We start from the raw sequence: 23,080 nt of genomic DNA on the forward strand, positions 1-23,080 counted from the left end.
TTAGATGAGAAAATATATGTGAAACATTTACTGCAGCACCTGTCATATAATCCTTAGTAAGTGGTAGAACTAATTTTTGATAGTTAACATTTAGCCTGGTGCCTAGAACATAATTGATGCTCAGTGAATCTTTGATAAATAAATGAAATATAGTTATAAGATTATCATATTTATAACTAGAATGGTCATTTGGAATTGTCTAGTCCAATATTCTCATTTTACATATTAGGAAATTCAAGCTCACAGAGGTTAGATGACTCATCCAAGGTTACATATCTAATGATCTAATTAGTGGCAGAACTGAGACCAGAACTAAAGGGTGAAAAGAGAGATCTGGTAATCACCATTTATTTAACCACCATTTGTAGCTAGTGTTAGATTTTAAATAGACTGACATGTTTTTCTGTTTATAGTCAATGATGCCTTCCCAAATGTTCCTTTCTTAAACATTGAAACAACAAACAGTAAACCAGTAAGTAAAACTAAAAGACTATGTAGATGTTGTTTGATTATATTTCTTTCTTTTCTTTTAAATTGAAGTATAGCTGATTTATAATGTTGTGTTAGTTTCAGGTGTACATCACAGGGATTCAGTTTTATACACACACACACACATTCTTTTTCAGATTCTTTTCCCTTATAGATTATTTCAAAATGTTGAGTATACTTCCCTGTGCTATGCAATAGGTCCTTGCTAGTTTTCTATTTTATATATAGTAGTGTGTATATGTTAATCCCAAATTCCTAATTTATCCCTACCCTTTTCCTGCTTTGAGAACCATATTTTTGTTTCCTATATCTGTGTGTCTATTCTGTTTTGTAAATAAGTTAATTTGTATCATTTTGTTAAGATTCCACCAATAAGTGCTATCATATGATGTCTGTCTTTGCCTTGCTTATCACTTATCACTTAGTATGATAATCTCTAGGTTTATCCAGATTATATATTTTTTTCTAAACATCACCTTTGAGACCACAGTGTTTCCCAAATAGAATTCAGACATCACATGTGTTCTTAGAACAGTAGAACCACAAGCTATTTGAAGAATCTATCTCTTGCCTTTGGACAATAATGGCCTAATATTTCCTGTTTCTGAAGCTCCTACTTATCCAGTAGGTAAATTAAAATGGAATTAAAATGCATAGTGATTATTTTGGGATTGAGAATATTTCATATTTTCATGTACACCACTCAGTTGTATTTTTCTGCATTTTATTCTACTATATATATTTTATTTCTTTATTTTTTACTATATATATTTTAAACTTACATTCTAGATTAACTTAGCTTCTCTATTTAGAAGGCTTATTAAATTACGAGGTCTTAAGAATTAAAGAAAATTTTGCTTACTTTTGTGTTAGATGGAATTTAATCTCCATGTCTAGATTTGATAAATATAAAATGTAAACAGATTCACAGACATGGAGAACAGATTTGTGGTTGTCAAGGAGGAGGGGGTTGAAGGAGGTGTGGATGGGGAGTTTGTAGTTTGTAGATGCAAACTATTATACATAGAATGGATGGAAAACAAGGTCCTACTGTTGGCACAGGGAACTATGTTCAATGTCTTGGATATACTATTAATGGAAAAGAATATAAAAATGTATATATACATATATTGATTCAGTTTATATATATATATATATATATATATATCAGTTCATGAATTGCAGCATGCCGGGCCTCCTTGTCCATCACCATCTCCCAGAGTTCACTCAAACTCACGTCCATCGAGTCAGTGATGCCCTCCAGCCATCTCATCCCCTGTCATCCCCTTCTCCTCCTGCCCCCAATCCCTCCCAGCATCAGAGTCTTTTCCAATGAGTCAACTCTTCGCATGAGGTGGCCAAAGTTCTGGAGTTTCAGCTTTAGCATCATTCCTTCCAAAGAAATCCCAGGGCTGATCTCCTTCAGAATGGACTGGTTGGATCTCCTTGCAGTCCAAGGGACTCTCAAGAGTCTTCTCCAACACCACACTTCAAAAGCATCAATTCTTCGGCACTCAGCCTTCTTCACAGTCCAACTCTCCCATCCATACATGACCACTGGAAAAACCATAGCCTTGACTAGATGGACCTTTGTTGGCAAAGTAATGTCTGCTTTTCAATATGCTATCTGGGTTGGTCATAACTTTTCTTCCAAGGAGTAAGCGTCTTTTAATTTCATGGCTGCAGTCACCATCTGCAATGATTTTGGAGCCCCCTAAAATAAAGTCTGACACTGTTTCCACTGTTTCCCCATCTATTTGCCATGAAGTGATGGGACCAGATGCCATGATCTTAGTTTTCTGAATGTTGAGCTTTAAGCCAACTTTTTCACTCTCCTCTTTCACTCTCATCAAGAGGCTTTTTAGTTCCTCTTCACTTTCTGCCATAAGGGTGGTGTCATCTGCATATCTGAGGTTATAAAACTGAACCACTTTGTTGTACAACAGAAATTAACATTGTAAATCAACTGTACTGAAAAAGAAAAGGTGATAAGTATAAAATAATGCAGAATTTACCTTTGTTCTACCTGTTTTAATACAGAAGGGCATGGGATCAGTGGAAATGATATCTATTGTTGAAAGTTATTTTTCTTATCCCTGATGCAATCCTTAGGGAATAAAATTTTGAAGAGCATATTCCTTTGGTGGATTACATATAAAGATATGGATTCTTTTGGGGGAGCTATATTACTTTAAAGTGGTAGGTACACTTTAGCAGGTGCGATATCTGGTAGGTTTATCCATGCCATTCTTTCTTACTACTTGTCAATTATATAAGACAACATAAATAATAAGACTTTTGAAGTTTTAAATATAGAATGCCATTATGTAAAGATTTAAAATTTTGTTGTAAATAGTACCTCTTTACTTTGCTGAGGTTAGGAAGTATTTTACTTTTAGAGGATTGGCAGGCATTTTATTTTTCCCACAGTATAGAAATCATGGCCTTAACACTAAATCCTAACTTCTAAAGTTTGGCAAAAGTGAGTTGAAAGAGACTTTTGGCAATAGATTAATAGTTTTCATGGGGCAGACTCATCTGCTGTGTTAAGAAGACATTATGTGCATACTTCTGTTGAAAACAAGTTAGGTTCTTGGTCTGGGAAAAAAAAAAAAGTAATGCTCAATTAAGATAATTACTTTTCTAGTATAGAAAGTTTCATGAACTTATTTTTCAGGACAAAAAAAAGCAACCTAAAACAAATACTGAACTTGATGCCATGCCCTTGAACTGAATAATATTTGAGTTGGAAGAAAATGTCACGTATCTACAACTGAATTGTTAATATTTTTGTCCTATGTAGACAGTACTTCTGCACTACTTTCAGAACATGAACTTAGAATTTTTTTTTCTTGATTCTTTATTGATGAGAAAATTTACGGATACATTGATAGTAGTTCATCTGCTTTAATGTTGTGAACCTGATATTTACAATTGGGGTACAATTTTATTTATTTATTTTTAAAATATGTATTGATTTATTTTTCACTGTGGTGGATCTTCATTGCTGAGTGGGCTTTTCTCTAGTTGCGGCAAGCAGGGACTGCTTTCTAACTGAAGTGTGTGGGCTTCTCACCGCCATGGTTTCTCTTGTTGCAGAGCACAGACTCTAGGGTGCATGGGCTTCAGCAGTTGTGGTACCTGGGCTCAGTAGTTGTGGCCCCTGGGCTTTAGAGTACAGGATCAAGAGTTGTGGCACAGAGGCTTAGTTGCTCCTCAGAATGTGGGATTCTCCTTGGATCAGAAGATTTGAAACTGTGTCTTCTGCATTGGCAGGTGGATTCTTTACCACAGAGCCACCAGGGAAGCCCAGGGGATACAATTTTAGAATAAAAATAATTTTTATTATATTTAAGTATACCTGATAAAGGGACATGTGGTTGATTCTGGCTGTAAGGGATTAGTTAAGTATAAAAAGATAGATGGGATTGTATGGGTTACATTGAAAGCTAAAGCTTCTCTATATCAAAAAAACAAAAACAAAAACAAAAACTCAAGTTAAAAGATAAATGTTGAGAGAGTGGTGGCCAAGATGGCAGAATGAAAAGACCCTGAGCTCACCATCTCTCATGAACATACCAAGATCACAACTACCTGTAGAACCATCACCGATAAAAAAAGTTTGGAAGCTACCAGAAAAGATATTCTACAGTTAAAGCTATAAACAAGAAACCACAAAACTGGTTAGGGGTGGACTTGCAATATAATCAAATCTCATATCCCCTACGTGGGCAACCCACAAACTGGAAAATAATTATATTGCGGAGGTTCTCCCACAGGAACGAGATTTATGGGCCCCGCATTAGGCTCCTCAGTTTAGGGATCTGATCTTGGGAAGACAAGGCCCAGAGCACTGGACTTTGAAAGCCAATGGGGTTTAATTACAGGAACCCCACAGAACTGGGGGAAATACAGACTTCACTAGTAAGGAGTGTACAGAAAATCTCTTGTGCACCTGGACACAAAGCAAAAGCAGAAGCCTGGGCCAGACCTACCTGCTGGGGCTCCCCTGGTGGCTCAGATGGTAAAGAATCTGCCTGCAATGCGGGAGACCTGGGTTTGATACCTGGGTGGGGAAGATCCCCTGGAGAAGGGAATGGCAACTCACTCCAGTATTCTTGCCTGGTGAATTCCATGGACTGAGGAGCCTGGCATTTTACAGTCCATGGGATCACAAAGAGTTGGACACGACTGAGAGACTAACACTTTCTTTCACTTTCCTGGAGAAGTGGGGAGCACCCTAGAGACACAGACACCGCTGGTAGACATATTGGGGAACACCATTGGCAGCTGATGTCTTGGTTTATTAGCCCCAAGAAAGATCTGGCCCCACCCAACAACGTGCAAGTGATAGTGATGGGACACCTCAGACCAAACGAAACCTGGGCAGTGACATGCCCCACTCATCAGCAGGCAGGCTTCCTAAACACTGAAGAGTCCACAGCTTCCTCTGGGCTAACCCCTAGACATGGCCCTGCCCATCAGAGGGGCAAGACCCAGCTCTACTCACAAGTAGACAGGCCCTGGCCCCTCCCATGGGGAAACCAGACCAAACCTCTAGGCCCACCTCATCCACTAGGAGGAGACACAAGAGGAAGGAAAACTGATTCTGCAATGCAGGCCAGACCTTAACCTGGGATCAGCTGGGCCCTGACTTGGTCCACTAGCAGGCCAACACAACCTTTGGGACACTCGACCCCATACTCATGTGTGTCAAAAGTTGACATCCCACCTTCTCCAATAATCTGAAACAAGCTCTGGTATCCTTGGGCCCTGAAGTCAGATTCCAGAACCAACTCTGCCTGCCAGTAGATGGGCACTAACCCCAGGATTGGCTTCATCTGCTAGTGGGTGGACAAAAGTCCCAGAACCTTTGGGACCGTGACTCTGCCCACTAGTGAGCTAGCATTAGTCCCAGGTGCCTCCTAGGATGCTGCAACCAGCCAGCTCATGACCAGGCCCCTCTAAACAGCAGCCAGCTGCATGCACACAGGCAAGGCCTAGCAACTAACCAGATCAGGGACCTACCAGACCACCCAAATAAACTTCCACAACAGAAAGACCCATGCAACTCTCTTAGGGTGAACTCCTAGAGCATATAACTTGGGTGATGACAGGAGAGTGCACTGTTGGAATGCATAGGATATGTCTTACAGAGGGCCACTTTTCCAAGGTTGAGAACTGTAACTAACCTTTCACATACATAGAAATAGACTAACAACTTGGACAAAATGAGGCAACAGAGGAATATGTTTCAGACGAAGGAACAAGATAAACCCCAGAAGAACAAAGTGAAGTAGAGATAGAAAATCTACTTAATAAAGAGTTCAGAGTAATGATTGTAAAGATGATCAAAGAACTCAGGAGGAGAATGGATCACAGAGTGAGGAGTTAGAAGTTTTTAGCAAAGAGCTAGAAAATATACAGAACAACCAAACAGGGATAAAAAATACAACAACTGAAATGAAAAATACACTGGGAGGAATCTATACTAGACTAAATGATTCAGAAGGATGAATCAGTGAGTTAGAAGACAGGGTAGTGGAAATCACTGCCACTGAACAGAAAAAAGAATGAAGAGAAATGAAGACAGCTTAAGAGACCTCTGAGGCAATATCAAGTGTACTAATATGTGCATTATAAGGGCCACAGAAAGTGAGGAGAGAGAGAACAGGCCTGAGAGAATATTTAAAGAGATAATAGCTGAAAACTTTTCCTAACATGGGAAAAGATATAGTCACCTCAGTCCAGGAAATGCAAAATGTCCCATATAGGGATTAACCCAAAAGGAATATACCAAGACACATTGTAATCAAAATGACAAAAACTATGGATAAAGAGAGACTACTAAAAGCAACAAGGGAAAAGCAATACATAACATACAAGGGAACTCCCATAAAATTATCAGCTGATTTTTTCAGGGAAAACTCTGCAGACAAGAAGGAATTGGCATGATATATTTAAAATGATGAAAGGGAAAAGCCTACAACCAACAATACTCCAAGATGGCAGAGTAGAAGGATGTGTGCTCATCTTCTCCTGCGAGAACTCCAAAATTGCAACTCACTGCTGAACAACCATCTACAGGAGAATGTTGGATCCCACCAAAAAAAGATACCCCACATCCAAGGGTAAAGGAGAAGCCCCAGCAAGATGGTAGGAAGGGCGAAATCGCATTTAGAACCAAAACCCCATACCCACCAGAGACCCTCAGAGGGCTCAAAAAAACCTTGTGCACACCAGGACCCAGACACCCGACAGAGACTGAGCCAGACCTGAATTTGAGTGTTTGAGTGTCTTCTCTGGAGGCATAGGTCAGCAGTGTCCTGCTGCGGGTACAGGAGCTCTGGCTGCAGTGGACCTGGGAGGCACACCTTCTGGTGTAAGTCTTCTTGGAGGAAGTCACCATTAGCCCCACCATAGAGCCACTGAGCAAATGACCCACAGACTGGAGAACACTTCTACCAAAGAAGTTCTTGCACTATTACAAAAGTTCTAGGACCCACAACAGATTTCCTAAACTGGGGATCCAGCAAAAGGACTGAGAACCCCCTGGGAATTTGACTTTGGAGGCCAGTGGGATTTGATTACAGACATTCCACAGGACTGAGGAAATAGACTCTTGGGAGCATGAAAAAACATTGTGTGCTCTAGGACCCAGGAGAAAGGAACAGTGACCCCACAAGAGACTGAGCCAGATTTTGCCTGTGACTGTCCAGGAGTCTCCGGTGGAGGCATGGGTTGACAGTGACCTGCTGCGTAGTCAGAGGCATTGCAAACAACAATACTGGCATAAGTCCTTTCAAAAGATGTCGCCAATACCGCTATTACCCCTATCATAGTTTGTCCTCAAGCCCAGGGAGGGATCAAGGCCCTGTCCAATAATAGAAAATTGTATTAAAGATTTACTGAGCATAGCACACCCATCAGAAAAAGACCCAGATTCCCCCACAGCCACTCCCTCTCATCAGGGAGCTTCCACAAGGCTCTTTTCCTTGTCCATAAGAGGGCAGACAGAATGAAAACCACAATCACAGAAAACTAACCAAACTGATCACATGGACTACAGCCTTGTCTAATTCAATATGAGCCATGTCGGGTAGGGCCACCCAATATGGAAGGGTCATGGTGGAAAGTTCTGACAAAATGTGGTCCAATGGAGAAGGGAATGGCAAAACATTTCAGTATTCTTGCCTTGAGAACCCCATGAACAGTATGAAAAGGCAAAAATATAGGACACTGAAAGATGAACTCCCCAGGTTGGTTGGTGCCCAATATACTACTGGAGAAGAGTGGAGAAATAGCTCCAGAATGAAGAGGCTGAGCCAAAGTGAAAACAACACCCAGGTGAGGATGTGACTGGTGATGGAAGTAAAGTCCAATGCTGTAAAGAACAATATTGCATCAGTTCAGTTCAGTTCAGTCACTCAGTTGTGTCCGACTCTTTGCGACCCCATGAATCGCAGCATGCCAGGCTTCCCTGTCCATCACCAACTCCCGGAGTTCATTCAGACTCACGTCCATTGAGTCAGTGATGCCATCCAGCCATCTCATCCTCTGTCGTCCCCTTCTCCTCCTGCCCTCAATCCCTCCCAGCATCAGAGTCTTTTCCAATGAGTCAACTCTTTGCATGAGGTGGCCAAAGTACTGGAGTTTCAGCTTCAGCATCATTCCCTCCAAAGAAATCCTAGGGCTGGTCTCCTTCAGAATTGACTGGTTGGATCTCCTTGCAGTCCAAGGGACTCTCAAGAGTCTTCTCCAACACCACAGTTCATTTCTTCACAGTCCAACTCTCACATCCATACATGACCGCTGGAAAAACCATAGCCTTGACTAGACAAACCTTTGTTGGCAAAGTAATGTCTCTGCTTTTTAATATGCTATCTAGTTTGGTCGTAACTTTTCTTCCAAGGAGTAAGCGTCTTTTAATTTCATGGCTGCAATCACCATCTGCAGTGATTTTGGAGCCCAGAAAAATAAAGTCTGACATTGTTTCCACTGTTTCCCCATCTATTTGCCATGAAGTGACAGGACCAGATGCCATGATCTTCGTTTTCTGAATGTTGAGCTTTAAGCAAATTTTTCACTCTCCACTTTCACTTTCATCAAGAGGCTTTTGAGTTCCTCTTCACTTTCTGCCATAAGGGTGGTGTCATCTGCATATCTGAAGTTATTGATATTTCTCCCGGCAATCTTGATAGGAACCTAGAATGTTAGATCCATGAATCAAGGTAAATTGAAAGCGGTCAAACAGGAGATGGCAAGAGTGAACATTGACATTTCAGGAATCAGTGGACTAAAACCGACTGGAATGGGCAAATTTAATTCTGATGACCATTATATCTACTACTGTGGGTAAGAATCCCTTAGAAAAAATGGAGTAGTCCTCATAGTCAACAAGAGTCTGAAATGCAATACTTAGATGTAATTTCAAAAATGACAGAATGATCTCTGTTAGTTTCCAAGACAAACCATTCAATATCACAGTAATCCAAGCCTATGCCCCAACCAGAAATGCCAAAGAAGCTGATGTTGAATGGTTCAGTGAAGACCTACAAGACTGTCTATAACTAACCCCCCCCCCCCAAAAGATGTCCTTTTCATTATAGGGGACTGGAATGCAAAAGTAGGAAGTCAAGAGATACCTGAAGTAACAGGCAAGTTTGGCCTTGGAGTACAAAATGAAGCAGGGAACAGGCTAACAGAGTTTTGCCAAGAGAACACACTGGTCATAGCAAACATCCTCTTCTAACAACATAAGAAAAGACTCTACACATGAACATTACCAGATGGTCAATACCGAAATCAGATTGATTATATTCTTTGCAGCCAAAGATGGAGAAGCTCTATACAGTCAGCAAAAATAAGACTGGAAGCTGACTGTGGCTCAGATCATGAACTCCTTATTGCCAAATTCAGTCTTAAATTAAAGAAAGTAGGGAAAACCATTCAGGTATGACTAAATCAAATCCCTTATGATTGTACTGCTGCTGCTGCTAAGTCTCTTCAGTCGTGTCCGACTCTGTGCAACCCCATAGATGGCAGCCCACCAGGCTCCCCCATCCCTGGATTCTCCAGGCAAGAACACTGGAGTGGGTTCCCATTTCCTTCTGCAATGCATGAAAGTGAACAGTGAAAGTGAAGTTGTTCAGTTGTGTCTGACTCTTAGCGACCCCATGGACTGCAGCCTACCAGGCTCCTCTGTCCATGGGATTTTCCAGGTGAGAGTACTGGAGTGGGTTGCCATTGCCTTCTCTGTTATGATTGTACAGTGGAAGCGATAAACAGATTAAATGGATTAGATATGATAGAGTGCCTGAAAAACTATGGACAGAGGTTTGTGACATTGTACAGGAGGCAGTATTCAAAACCATCTCTGAGAAAAAGAAATGCAAAAAGGCAAAATGGTTATCTGAGGAGGCTTTACAAATAGCTGAGAAAAGAAGAGAAACTAAAGGCAAAGGACAAAGGGAAACATATATCCATCTGAATGCAGAGTTCCAAAGAACGGCAAGGAGAGATAAGAAAGCCTTCCTCAGTAATCAATGCAAAGAAATAGAAGGAAAACAATAGAATGGGAAAGACTACAGATCTCTTCAAGAAAATCAGAGATATCAAGGGAACATTTCATGCAAAGATGGGCACAATAAAGGACAGAAATGGTATGGACTTAAGAGAAGCAGAAGATATTCAGAAGAGGTGGCAAGAATACACAGAAGAACTATACAAAAAATATCTTAATGACCCAGATAGCCACAGTGGTGTGATCACTCACTTGGAGCCAGACATCCTGGAGTGAGAAATGAAGTGGGCCTTAAGAAGCATCACTACAAACAAAGCTAGTGGAGGTGATGGAATTCCAGTTGAGCTATTTCAAATCCTAAAAGATGATGCTGTGAAAGTGCTGCACTCAATATGCCAGCACATTTGGAAAACTCAGCAGTGGCCACAGGACTGGAAAACGTCAGTTTTCATTCCAATCCCAAAGAAAGGCAATACCAAAGAATGCTCAAACTACCGCACAATTGCACTCATCTCACACGCTAGCAAAGTAATGCTCAAAATTCTCCAAGCCAGACTTCAGTTCAGTTCAGTTCAGTTCAGTCACTCAGTCGTGTCCGACTCTTTGAGACCCCATGAATTGCAGCACGCCAGGCCTCCCTGTCCATCACCAACTCCCGGAGTTCATTCAGACTCACATCCATCGAGTCAGTGATGCCATCCAGCCATCTCATCCTCTGTCGTCCCCTTTTCCTCCTGCCCCCAATCCCTCCCAGCATCAGAGTCTTTTCCAATGAGTCAACTCTTCGCATGAGGTGGCCAAAGTACTGGAGTTTCAGCTTTAGCATCATTCCTTCCAAAGAAATCCCAGGGCTGATCTCCTTCAGAATGGACTGGTTGTATCTCCTTGCAGTCCAAGGGACTCTCAAGACTCTTCTCCAACACCACAGTTCAAAATAATCAATTCTTCGGCATTCAGCCTTCTTCACAGTCCAACTCTCACATCCATACATGACCACTGGAAAAACCATAGCCTTGACTAGAAGGACCTTCCAACAAAACAAGAGAAGACTCTACACATGGACATCACCAGATGGTCAACACCGAAATCAGATTGATTATATTCTTTGCAGCCAAACATGGAGAAGCTCTATACAGTCAACAAAAACATGACCAGGAGCTGACTGTGGCTCAGATCATGAACTCCTTATTGCCAAATTCAGACTTAAATTGAAGAAAGTAGGGAAAACCACTAGACCATTCAGATATGACCTAAATAAAATCCCTTATGATTATACAGTGGAAGTGAGAAATAGATTTAAGGGCCTAGATCTGATAGATAGAGTGCCTGATGAACTATGGACGGAGGTTTGTGACATTGTACAGGAGACAGGGATCAACACCATCCCCATGGAAAAGAAATACAGAAAAGCAAAATGGCTGTCTGGGGACGCCTTACAAATAGCTGTGAAAAAAAAAGAGGCGAAAAGCAAAGGAGAAAAGGAAAGATATATCCATCTGAATGCAGAGTTCCAAAGAATAGCAAGAAAAAAAAAAAAAAAAGAATAGCAAGAAGAGATAAGAAAGCCTTCCTTAGTGATCAATGCAAAGAAATAGAGGACAACAACAGAATGGGAAAGACTAGAGACCTCTTCAAGAAAATTAGAGATACCAAGGGAACATTTCATGCAAAGATGGGCTTGATAAAGGGCAGAAATGGTATGGACCTAACAGAAGCAGAAGATATCAAGAAGAGGTGGCAAGCCAGACTTCAATAGTATGTGAACCGTGAAATTCCAGATGTCAAGCTGGATTTAGAAAAGCAGAGGAACCAGAGATCAAATTGCCAACATCTGTTGGATCATCGAAAAAGCAAGAGAGTTCCAGAAAAACATCTACTTCTGCTTTATTGACTACACCAAAGCCTTTAAATGTGTAGATTGTGAAAAACTGTGGAAAATTCTTAAAGAGATGGGAATAGTAGACCACCTAATCTGCCTCTTGAGAAATCTGTATGCAGGTCAAGAAGCAACAGTGCTTCTATTGATTCCAAGAGTTCCACTTTTGGAACTGGACGGGAAACAACTGACTGGTTTGGGAGTGGAGTACGTCGAAGGTGTATACTGTCACCCGACTTACTTAACTTATATGCGGAGTACATCATGTGAAATGCTAGGCTGGATGAAGCACAAACTGGAATCAATATTGCTGGAGGAATATCAATAACCTCAGATATGCAGATGATACCACCCTTATGGAAGAAAGTGAAGAAGAACTAAAGAGCCTCATGATGAAAGTGAAAGAGGAGTTTAAAAGCTGGCTTAAAACACAACGTTCAGAAAACTAAGATCATGGTAGCCGGTCCCATCACTTCATGGAAAATAGATGGGGAGACAGTGAGAGACTTTATTTTGAGGGGCTCCAAAATCACTGCAGATGGTGACTGCTGCCATGAAATTAAAAGACTCTTGCTCCTTGGAAGAAAAGCTATGACCAATGTAGACAGCATATTAAAAAGCAAAGACATTACTTTGGCAACAAAGGTCTGTCTAGTCAAAGATATGGTTTTCCAATAGTCATGTATGGATGTGAGAGTTGAACCATAAAAGAAAGTTGAGCGTTGAAGAATTGATGCTTTTGAACTGTGGTGTTGGAGACGACTCTTGTGAGTCCCTTGGACTGCTAGCAGATCCATCTAGTCCTCCTAATGGAGATCAGTCCTGGGTGTTCATTGGAAGGACTGATGTTGAAGCTGAAACTCAAATAATTTGGCCACCTGATTCGAAGAGCTGACTCATTTGAAAAGACCCTGATGCTGGGAAAGATTGAGGGCAGGAGGAGAAGGGGACGACAGAGGATGAGATGGTTGGATGGCATCATTGACTCGATGGACACGGGTTTGGGTGGACTCTGGTGTTGGTGATGGACAGGGAGGCCTGGCGTGCTGCAATTCATGGGATCACAAAGAGTTGGACATGACTGAGTGACTGAACTGAACTGAACCCTCATAATGGGCTTCACTAGTAATATTCTTTGCTGTGAAATCTACCTTGTCTTGTATTAATACATCAATTCCAGATTTCTTTTGACTCCATTAGCATGGTTTATTTTTCCAAAAATTTTACCTTATTAAAGTGGGTTTCTTGTAACAATATATAGTTGTGTCTTGCTTTTTTATCCAATCTGACAAGCTCTGCCTTTTAGTTGAAGTACTTAAGTCATTTATATTTATCCATTCACCTACTAAAACATATCTTGGTTGCTTCCAAGTTTTGGCAATTATGAAAGGTGCTATAAACATCCATGTACAGATTTTTTGAGGACATAGGTTTTCAGTTCCTTTGGGTAAATACCAAGGAGAGTGATTGCAGGCCTGAATGGTAAGAATATGGTTAGTTTTGTGTCTTCCAGAGTGGCTATACTGTTTCGCATTCCAAGCAGCAATATCGAGAGTTCCTTTTGTTCCACATCCTCACCAGCATTTGGTGTTGTCAGGTTTTTAGATTTTGACCAGTATAATAGGCATGTAGTGGTCTCTCATTGTTCTTCAATTTGCATTTCCCTGATGACATGTGATGTTGAGCATCTTTTCATATGTTTATTTATTATTGTATATCTTTGAAGACATGTTTGTTAAAGTCCTTGGCCCATTTTAAAATTAAATTATTTGTTTTTTTATTGGTGAGTTTTAAGAGATCTTTGCATACTTTTGATAAAAATTCTTTACCAGATATCTTACCAAAATATATATATATAATATATATATATATATTTACCATTTTTGATTTGTTGTCTCATTTCAGATGGTGCTAGTGGTAAAGAACTTGCCTGTTAATGTAGGAAACTTAAGAGACATGGGTTCAATCCCTGGGTTGGGAAGATCCTCTGGAGAAAGGCATGGCAACCCACTCAGGTATTTTTGCTTGGAGAATCCCATGGACAGAAGAGCCTGGCAGGCTACAGTCCATAGGGTCACAAAGAGTTGGACATGACTAAAGTGACTTTGCATGCTCATTTCTTGACATTATCACAGAATATAAGTTTAAAAATTCTTTTTTTAATTTTATTTTTATTTAATTTTTAACATTTCAATTTATTTATTTTAATTGGAAGCTGATTACTTTTCAGTATTTTAGTGGTTTTTGCCATACATTGACATGAATCAGCCATGGGTTTGCATGTGTTCCCCATCCTGAACCCCCCTTCCACCTCCCTTCCCATCCCATCCCTCTGAGTCATCCCAGTGCACCAGCCCTGAGCACCCTGTCTCATGCATCGAACCTGGACTAGCAATCTGTTTCACATATGATAATATATATGTTTCAATGCTATTCTCTCAGATCATCCCACCCTCGCCTTCTCCCACAGAGTCCAAAAGACTGTTCTATACATCTGTGTCTCTTTTGCTGTCTCGCATATAGGGTTATGGTTCAGTTCAGTTGCTCAGTCATGTCTGACTCTGTGACCCCATGAATTGCAGCATGGCCAGGCCTCCCTGTCCATCACCAACTCCTGAAGTCCACTCAAACTCACGTCCATCGAGTCAGTGGTGCCATCAAGCCATCTCATCCTCTGCCATCCCCTTCTCCTCTTGCCCCCAATCCCTCCCAGCATCAGAATCTTTTCCAATGAGTCAACTCTTCACATGAGGTGGCCAAAGTATTGGAGTTTCAGCTTTAGCATCAGTCCTTCCAAAGAACGCCCAGGACTGATCTCCTTTAGAATGGACTGGTTGGATCTCCTAGCAGTCCAAGGGACTCTCAAGAGTCTTCTCCAACACCACAGTTCAAAAGCATCAATTCTTCGTTACCATCTTTCTAAATTCCATATATATGCGTTAGTATACTGTATTGGTGTTTTTCTTTCTGGCTTACTTCACTCTGTATAACAGGCTTCAGTTTCATCCACCTCATTAGAACTGATTCAAATGTATTCTTTTTAATGGCTGAGTAATATTCCATTGTGTATATGTACCACAGCTGTCTTATCCATTCGTCTACTGTTGGACATCTAGGTTGCTTCCATGTCCCGGCTATTGTAAACAGTGCTGCGATGAACACTGGGGTACAGGTGTCTCTTTCAATTCTGATTCCCTTGGTGTATATGCCCAGCAGTGGGATTGCTGGGTCATACGGCAGTTCTATTTCCAGTTTTTTAAGGAATCTCCACACTGTTCTCCATACTGGCTGTACTAGTTTGCATTCCCACCAACAATGTAAGAGGGTTCCCTTTTCTCCACACCCTCTCCAGCATTTATTGTTTGCAGATTTTTGGATAGCAGCTATTCTGACCAGTGTGAGATGGTACCTCATTGTGGTTTTGATTTGCATTTCTCTGATAATGAGAGATGTTGAGCATCTTTTCATGTGTTTGTTAGCCATCTGTATGTCTTCTTTGGAGAAATGTCTGTTTAGTTCTTTGGCCCATTCTATGATTGGGTCATTTATTTTTCTGGAATTGAGCTGTAGGAGTTGCTTGTTTATTTTTGAGATTAATTCTTTGTCAATTGCTTCGTTTGCTATTATTTTCTCCCATTATGAAGGCTGTCTTTTCACTTTGCTTATAGTTTCCTTCGTTGTGCAAAAGCTTTTATGTTTAATTAGGTCCCATTTGTTTATTTTTGCTTTTATTTCCATTACTCTGGGAGGTGGGTCATAGAGGATCTTGCTGTGAATGATATCGGAGAATGTTTTACCTATGTTTTCCTCTAGGAATTTTATAGTTTCTGGTCTTATGTTTAGATCTTTAATCCATTTTGAGTTTATTTTTGTGTATGGTGTTAGAAAGTATTCTAGTTTCATTCTTTTACAAGTGGTTGACCAGTTTTCCCAGCACCACTTGTTAAAGAGATTGCCTTTTCTCCCTTGTATATTCTTGCCTCCTTTGTCAAAGATAAGGTGTCCATAGGTGCGTGGATTTATCTCTGGGCTTTCTATTTTGTTCCATTGATCTATATTTCTGTCTTTGTGCCAGTACCATACTGTCTTGATGACTGTAGCTTTGTAGTAGAGCCTGAAGTCAGGCAGGTTGATTCCTCCAGTTCCATTCTTCTTTTTCAAGATTGCTTTGGCTATTCAAGGTTTTTTGTATTTCCATTCAAATTGTGAAATTATTTGTTCTAGCTCTGTGAAAAATACTGTTGGTAGCTTGATAGGGATTGCATTGAATCTATAGATTGTTTTGCATAGTATACTCATTTTCACTATATTGATTTTTAAAATTTCAATGAAGTCAGCTTATCAGCTGTATCTTTCATGGAAGTTGCTCTTGCCGTTGCATTTAAAATGTCATCACCATGACCAAAGTCATCTATGTTTTCTCTTAAATATCTTCTGAAAGATTTATAGTTTTGCATTTGACCTTTAGGTATACAGCTCATTTAGAATTAATCGAGAAGAGTGAATAGTCTGTCTGTAGATTCATGTTTTTGCCTATGGATTACCAGTTCTTTCCAGCACCATTTGTTGAAAAGAGTGTTTTCTGAGTTGTATTGCTGTTTTTCTTTGTCAAAGTCAGTTGACCATGTGTATATTGTGTATGGGCTTTCTATTGGGTTTCATTGATCTATGGTCTTTTCTTTTACCAACTGTCTTGATTACTGTAGCTTTGTAGTAAATCTTGAAGTTGGAGAGTGTTAATTCTCCAACTTTGTTCATCCTGTTCAATATTGTGTTGGCTATTCTGGGCTTTTGCTTCTCTATATAAACTTTAGAATCAGCTTGTAAGTACTCACAAAATAACATGCTGGGATTTTGATTGGGATTGCATTGAATATATAGGTCAATTTGGGAGAACTTCCATATTCTTAAAAAATATTTATTTGGCTGCATCATGTCTTAGTTGCGACATGCAGGATCTTTTATATTCATTGTGGCATGTGGCATCTTTAATTGCGGCATGTGACCTTTTAGTTTAGCAGCATAAGAACACTTAATTGTGGCATGTGGGATCTAGTTCCCTCATCAGGGATCAAACCCAGGCCTCCTGCACTGGGAGTATGGAGTCTCAGTCATTGGACCACCAGGGAAGTCCTTGAAGAACTTACATCTTGACAATATTGTTTCCTCATCCATGAACATGAAATGTCCCTGTTTAGTTCTTTTAAATAATGAGTAATAAATGTATATTACTAGTCATCAGAGTTTTGTAGTTTTTCTAATACAGATCTTATACATATTTTGTTAGATTTATAATAAGTATTTCATTTCTTTAGTGCTAATGTAAGTGGTATTATGTTTTTAGTTTCAAATTACACTTGCTCATTGCTAGAAAATAGGGAAACAGTTGATTTTTTTTTTTTACTAATAATGTATCCTGCAACCTTGCTATAATTACTTATTAGTTCAGTTTTTTTGGTCACATCTTTCAGAATATCTGTATAAATGACAGTGTCATCTGCAAACAAAGACAGTTTTATTTCTTCCTTCCAAGTCTGTATATATTTTATTTCTTCTTCTTGTTTTATTGTACTATCCAGGATTTCTAGTATAATGTTGAAATGGAGTAATTAGAGGGAACATTTTTGCCTTGTTCCTGGTCTTAGCAGGAAAGCTTATAGTTTCTCAAATAGATATTCTTTCAGATATTTTAAGTATTCTTTATCAAAGTAAAAAAGCTCCCCTCTACTGAGAGATTTGATCATGAATAGGATTTTGTCAAATTCTTTTCTGCATATACTGATTTGACAATGTGATATTTCATTTTCTATGTTGATGTGATGGAGTATATTAATTGATTTTCAAATGTTAAAACATTCTTAACATACCTTGGGTAATTTCCATTTGGTTGTGGTATATAAATTTTTTAATATATTGTTGGATTCAGTATGCTAACATTTTGTTGAAGATGTTTGAATCTGTGTTTATGAAAGACACTGGTCTGTAGTTTTCTTTTTTTGTAATGTCTTTGTATGTTTTTGATATTTGGGTAATGATATTGGGATGCATTCAGAATTATTACCTCTGCTTCTGTTCTCTGAAAGACATTATAGAGAATTGCTATAATTTCTTCATTATATGTTTGGTAGAATTCACCATCTGAGCCTGGTGCTTTCTGTTTTGGAAGGCTAGTAATTATTGATTCAATTTCCTTAATAGATATGCTGCTGCTACTGCTGCTAAGTCACTTCAGTTGTGTCTGACTCTGTGTGACCCCATAGACGGCAGCCCACCAGGCTCCCTCGTCCCTGGGATTCTCCAGGCAAAAACACTGGGGTGGGTTACCATTTCCTTCTCCAATGCATGCAAGTGAAAAGTGAAAGTGAAGTCACTCAGTCCTGTCCGACCCTCAGCAACCCCATGAACTGCAGCCTTCCAGGCTCCTCCGTCCATGGGATTTTCCAGGCAAGAGTACTGGAGTTGGGTGCCATTGCCTTCTCCGTTAATAGATGTAGGTATATTCAAATGGTGTTTTTCTTTTTGTGTGAATTTTGGCAGATTGTATGTTTCAAGGAATTGATCCATTTCATATAGCTTGTCAAACTTATGGGCATAGAGTTTTCATAGTATTTCTTTAGTATCCTTTTAATGTCCATGGAATTTATAGTGATGTCTCCTCTTTCATTTGTGATATTAGTAATTTGTGCTCTCTGTCTTTTCTTTTTTAGTATGGCTACAACTTATCAATTTTATTGCGTTTTAAAAAGGAAATGGCTTTTAAAAAAATCGTAGAATAGTTGATTTACAATGTTGTATTAGTTTCAGGTATATAGAAAAGTGATTCAGATATATATCTGATAGATATATATATATACATCTCCAGATTTTTTTCCATTATAGGTTATTTACAAGATATTTAAATAACTCCCTGTGATATACAGTAGGTCCTTGTTGTTTATTTTATATGTAGCAGTGTGTTTGTGTTACTCCCAAACTCCTAGTTTATCTTTCCTCCCTCTTTCCTCTTTGTTAACCATAAATTTGTTTTCTATGTCTGTCAGTCTGCTTGTAAAAACTTAATTGTGTCTTTTTTCAGATTCCTATATAAGTAATATAATGATAAGTATCACATGCAATTTGTCTTTCTGTCTGACTTACTTCACTTAATACAGTAATCTCTAGGTTCATCCATACTGCTACAAATGGCATTATGTCATTCTTTTTTATGGTTGAATAATATTCCATTACACACACACACACACACACACACACACACACACACACACATGCTACATCTTTATTCATATTTTGATGAGCATTTCAGTTGCTTCCATGTCTTGGCTATGTGCATAGTGCTGCTATGAACACTGGGGTGCATGTATCTTTTTAAAGTTAGTTTTCTCTGGATATATGACCAGGAGTGAGGCTGCTGGACTATATGATAACTCTATTTTTAGTTTTTTAAGGAACCCCCATACCATTCTCCATAGTGGAAACAGCTTTTGATTTAATTGATTTTTCTCTACTTATTTCCTGTTTTCAATCTCTTTGATTTCAACTCTGATTTTTATTACTACTTCTACTTACTTTGGATTTAATTTGCTCTTCTTTTTTAATAGTTTCCTAAGATGGAAAATGATATTATTGATATTAGATTTTTCTGTTTTTTCAAATATGTGCATTTGATACTATGTCTCCTTCTAAGCACTACTATCAAAGCATCCCACAAATTTTGATAAGTTATGTTGTCTTCTTTTCCAGTTTTATTGAGATACATTTGACATATAACACTGTATAAGCTTAATATATACAGAATAGTGATTTGACTTACATACATCATGAAATGATTATCACAATAAGGTTAATGAATATCTACCATCTCATATAGCTATAAAGAAAAAGAACAAAAATTCCCACCAATGACAAATCTTGGGATTTAGTCTCTTAACAACGTTCATATGTATTATTTAGCAGTTTTTATTAATCATGTTGTGCATTACATTCCTATTATTTATTTATCTTATAACTGAAACTTTGTACCTTTTGACTGCTGCTGCTGCTGCTAAGTCGCTTCAGTCGTGTCCGACTCTGTATGACTCCATAGATGGCTGCCCACCAGGCTTCCCCATCCCTGGGACTCTCCAGGCGAGAATACTGGAGTGGGTTGCCATTTTCTTCTCCAATGCATGAAAGTGAAAAGTGAAAGTGAAAGTGAAGTCGCTCAGTCATGTCTGACTCTTGGCGACCCCATGGACTGCCTTCCTCCAATTCCCTGTTCTCTCAACTCCCTGCCTCTATTAACCACAAATCTGATCTATTTTTCCATGAATTTGTTTTTGAAGTATGAGAAGATATACAACACTATGATAGTTCTTTGGAGAAGGCAATGGCACCCCACTCCAGTACTCTTGCCTGGAAAATTCCATGGGTGGAGGAGCCTGGTGGGCTACAGTCCATGGGGTTGCTAAGAGTCAGACAGGACTGAGCGACTTCACTTTCACTTGCATGCATTGGAGAAGGATGGCAACCCACTCCAGTGTTCTTGCCTGGAGAATCCCAGGGACAGAGGAGCCTGTTGGGCTGCCGTCTGTGGGGTCGCACAGAGTCGGACACGACTGATGCAACTTAGCAGCAGCAGCAGCATGATAGTTCTTGGTGCACACATAGTGATTTGATATTTCTATATATTACAAAATGATCACCACCATAACTCTTGTTACCATCTGTCACCTTACAAACATATTAAAGTATAATTGACTATATTTCCCATACTGTACATTTTATCCCCGTGAATCATTTATTTTCTAACTGAACGTTTGTACCTCTGAATCTCTCTCATCTATTTCATTAATCCTCCCACTCCTTCCTCTCTAGAAACCACCTGTTAGTTCTCTGTATCTTTGTCTCTGTTTTGTTATGTTTGCTCATTAGTTTTGTTTTTCTAAATTCCACATATAAATAAAATCATATAGTAGTTGTGTTTCTTTGACTAATTTCACTTAGCATTTTACCCACTAGGTTCACCTGTGTTGTCACAAATGACAAGATTTTGTTCTTTTTGATGGCTGAATAATATTCCTTGTGTGTGTTTGTGTGAGTGTCTGTGTGTGTGTGTATTTCACATCTTTACCTATTCATCTGTTGATGGGCACTTGGCTCGTTTCCATATCTTGGCTACTGTAAATAATGCTGCACTGAACAAAGGGATGCACTTATCTTTTTAAGCTACTGTTTTCATTTTCTTCAGAAAAATACTCAGAAATGGAATTGCTAGATTGTATGGTAGTTAACCTCAGATATGTAGATAACACCACCCTTATGGCAGAAAGTGAAGAGGAACTAAAGAGCCTCTTGATGAAAGTAAAAGAGGAGAGTGAAAAATTGGCTTAAAGCTCAATGTTCAGAAAACTAAGATCATGGCATCTGGTCCCATCACTTCATGGCAAATAGATGGGGAAACAGTGAAAACAGTGTCAGACTTTATTTTGGGGGGCTCCAAAATCACTGCACATGGTGATTGCAGCCATGAAATTAAAAGACGCTTACTCCTTGGAAGAAAAATGATGACCAACCTAGAGAGCATATTGAAAAGCAGAGACATCACTTTGCCAAAAAAGGTCCGTCTAGTCAAGGCTATGGTTTTTCCAGTGGTCATGTATGGATGTGAGAGTTGGACTGTGAAGACAGCTGAGCGCTGAAGAATTGATGCTTTTGAAGTGTGGTGTTGGAGAAGACTCTTGAGAGTCCCTTGGACTGCAAGGTGATCCAACCAGTCCATTCTAAAGGAGATCAGTCCTGGGTGTTCATTGGAAGGACTGATGCTGAAGCTGAAACTCCAGTACTTTGGCCACCTCATATGAAGAGTTGACTCACTGGAAAAGACTCTGATGTTGGGAGGGATTGGGGGCAGGAGGAGAAGGGGATGACAGAGGATGAGATGGCTGGAGGGCATCACTGACTCGATGGACGTGAGTTTGAATGGACCCGGGAGTTGGTGATGGACAGGGAGGGCTGGCATGCTGCAATTCATGGGGTTGCAAGGAGTCAGACGTGACTGAGAGACTGAACTGAACTGAACTGATGGTCAGATCAGATCAGATCAGTCGCTCAGTCGTGTCCGAATCTGCGACCCCATGAATCGCAGCACACCGGGCCTCCCTATCCATCACCAACTCCCGGAGTTCACTATGGCTCACATCCATCGAGTCAGTAATGCCATCCAGCCATCTCATCCTCTGTCATCCCCTTCTCCTCCTGCCCCCAATCCCTCCCAGCATCAGTCTTTTCCAATAAGTCAAACTCTTCACATGATGTGGCCAAAGTACTGGAGTTTCAGCTTTAGTATCATTCCTTCCAGAGAAATCCCAGGGCTGATCTCCTTTAGAATGGACTGGTTGGATCTCCTTGCAGTCCAAGGGACTCTCAAGAGTCTTCTCCAACACCACACTTCAAAAGCATCAATTCTTCGGCACTCAGCCTTCTTCACAGTCCAACTCTCACATCCATACATGACCACTGGAAAACCATAGCCTTGACTAGACGAACCTTTGTTGGCAAAGTAATGTCTCTGCTTTTCAATATGCTATCTAGGTTGGTCATAACTTTCCTTCCAAGGAGTAAGCATCTTTTAATTTCATGGCTGCAATCACCATCTGCAGTGATTTTGGAGCCCAGAAAAATAAAGTCTGCCACTGTTTCCACTGTTTCCCCATCTATTTGCCATGAAGTGATGGGACCAGATGCCATGATCTTTCGTTTTCTGAATGTTGAGCTTTAAGCCAACTTTTTCACTCTTCTCTTTCACTTTCATCAAGAGGCTTTTGAGTTCCTCTTCACTTTCTGCCATAAGGGTGGTGTCATCTGCATATCTGAGGTTATTGATATTTCTCCCAGCAATCTTGATTCCAGCTTGTGTTTCTTCCAGTCCAGCGTTTCTCATGATGTACTCTGCATATAAGTTAAATAAACAGGGTGACAATATACAGCCTTGACGTACTCCTTTTCCTATTTGGAACCAGTCTGTTGTTCCATGTCCAGTTCCAACTGTTGCTTCCTGACCTGCATACAGGTTTCTCAAGAGGCAGGTCAAGGGGTCTGGTATTCACTTCTCTTTCAGAATTTTCCACAGTTTATTGTGATCCACACAGTCAAAGGCTTTGGCATAGTCAATAAAGCAGAAATAGACCTTTCTTCTGGAACTCTCTTGCTTTTTC

The 23,080-nt window shown here is 39.8% G+C and overlaps 1 protein-coding gene across 4 annotated transcripts in view; it reads left to right on the top strand.

Annotated features, from left to right (window-relative positions):
• SOX6 (SRY-box transcription factor 6) overlaps positions 1–23,080 on the top strand; it is an 833,346-nt gene that overhangs the window by 70,798 nt on the left and 739,468 nt on the right. For 2 of the 4 annotated variants that reach the window (XM_059874853.1, XM_059874856.1), the window contains exon 1: positions 1,049–1,113. The exons of 1 other annotated variant lie outside the window; for it this stretch is intronic. The gene's annotated coding sequence lies outside the window, so the exon portion shown is untranslated. Of the gene's footprint in view, positions 1–1,039; positions 1,118–23,080 lie in introns of those variants that run through there. One more of the 4 variants, XM_059874857.1, reaches the window with a different exon arrangement.

This window comes from Bos taurus, chromosome 15 (genome assembly GCF_002263795.3).
Source record: "Bos taurus isolate L1 Dominette 01449 registration number 42190680 breed Hereford chromosome 15, ARS-UCD2.0, whole genome shotgun sequence".
NCBI classification, from domain to species: domain Eukaryota; kingdom Metazoa; phylum Chordata; class Mammalia; order Artiodactyla; family Bovidae; genus Bos; species Bos taurus.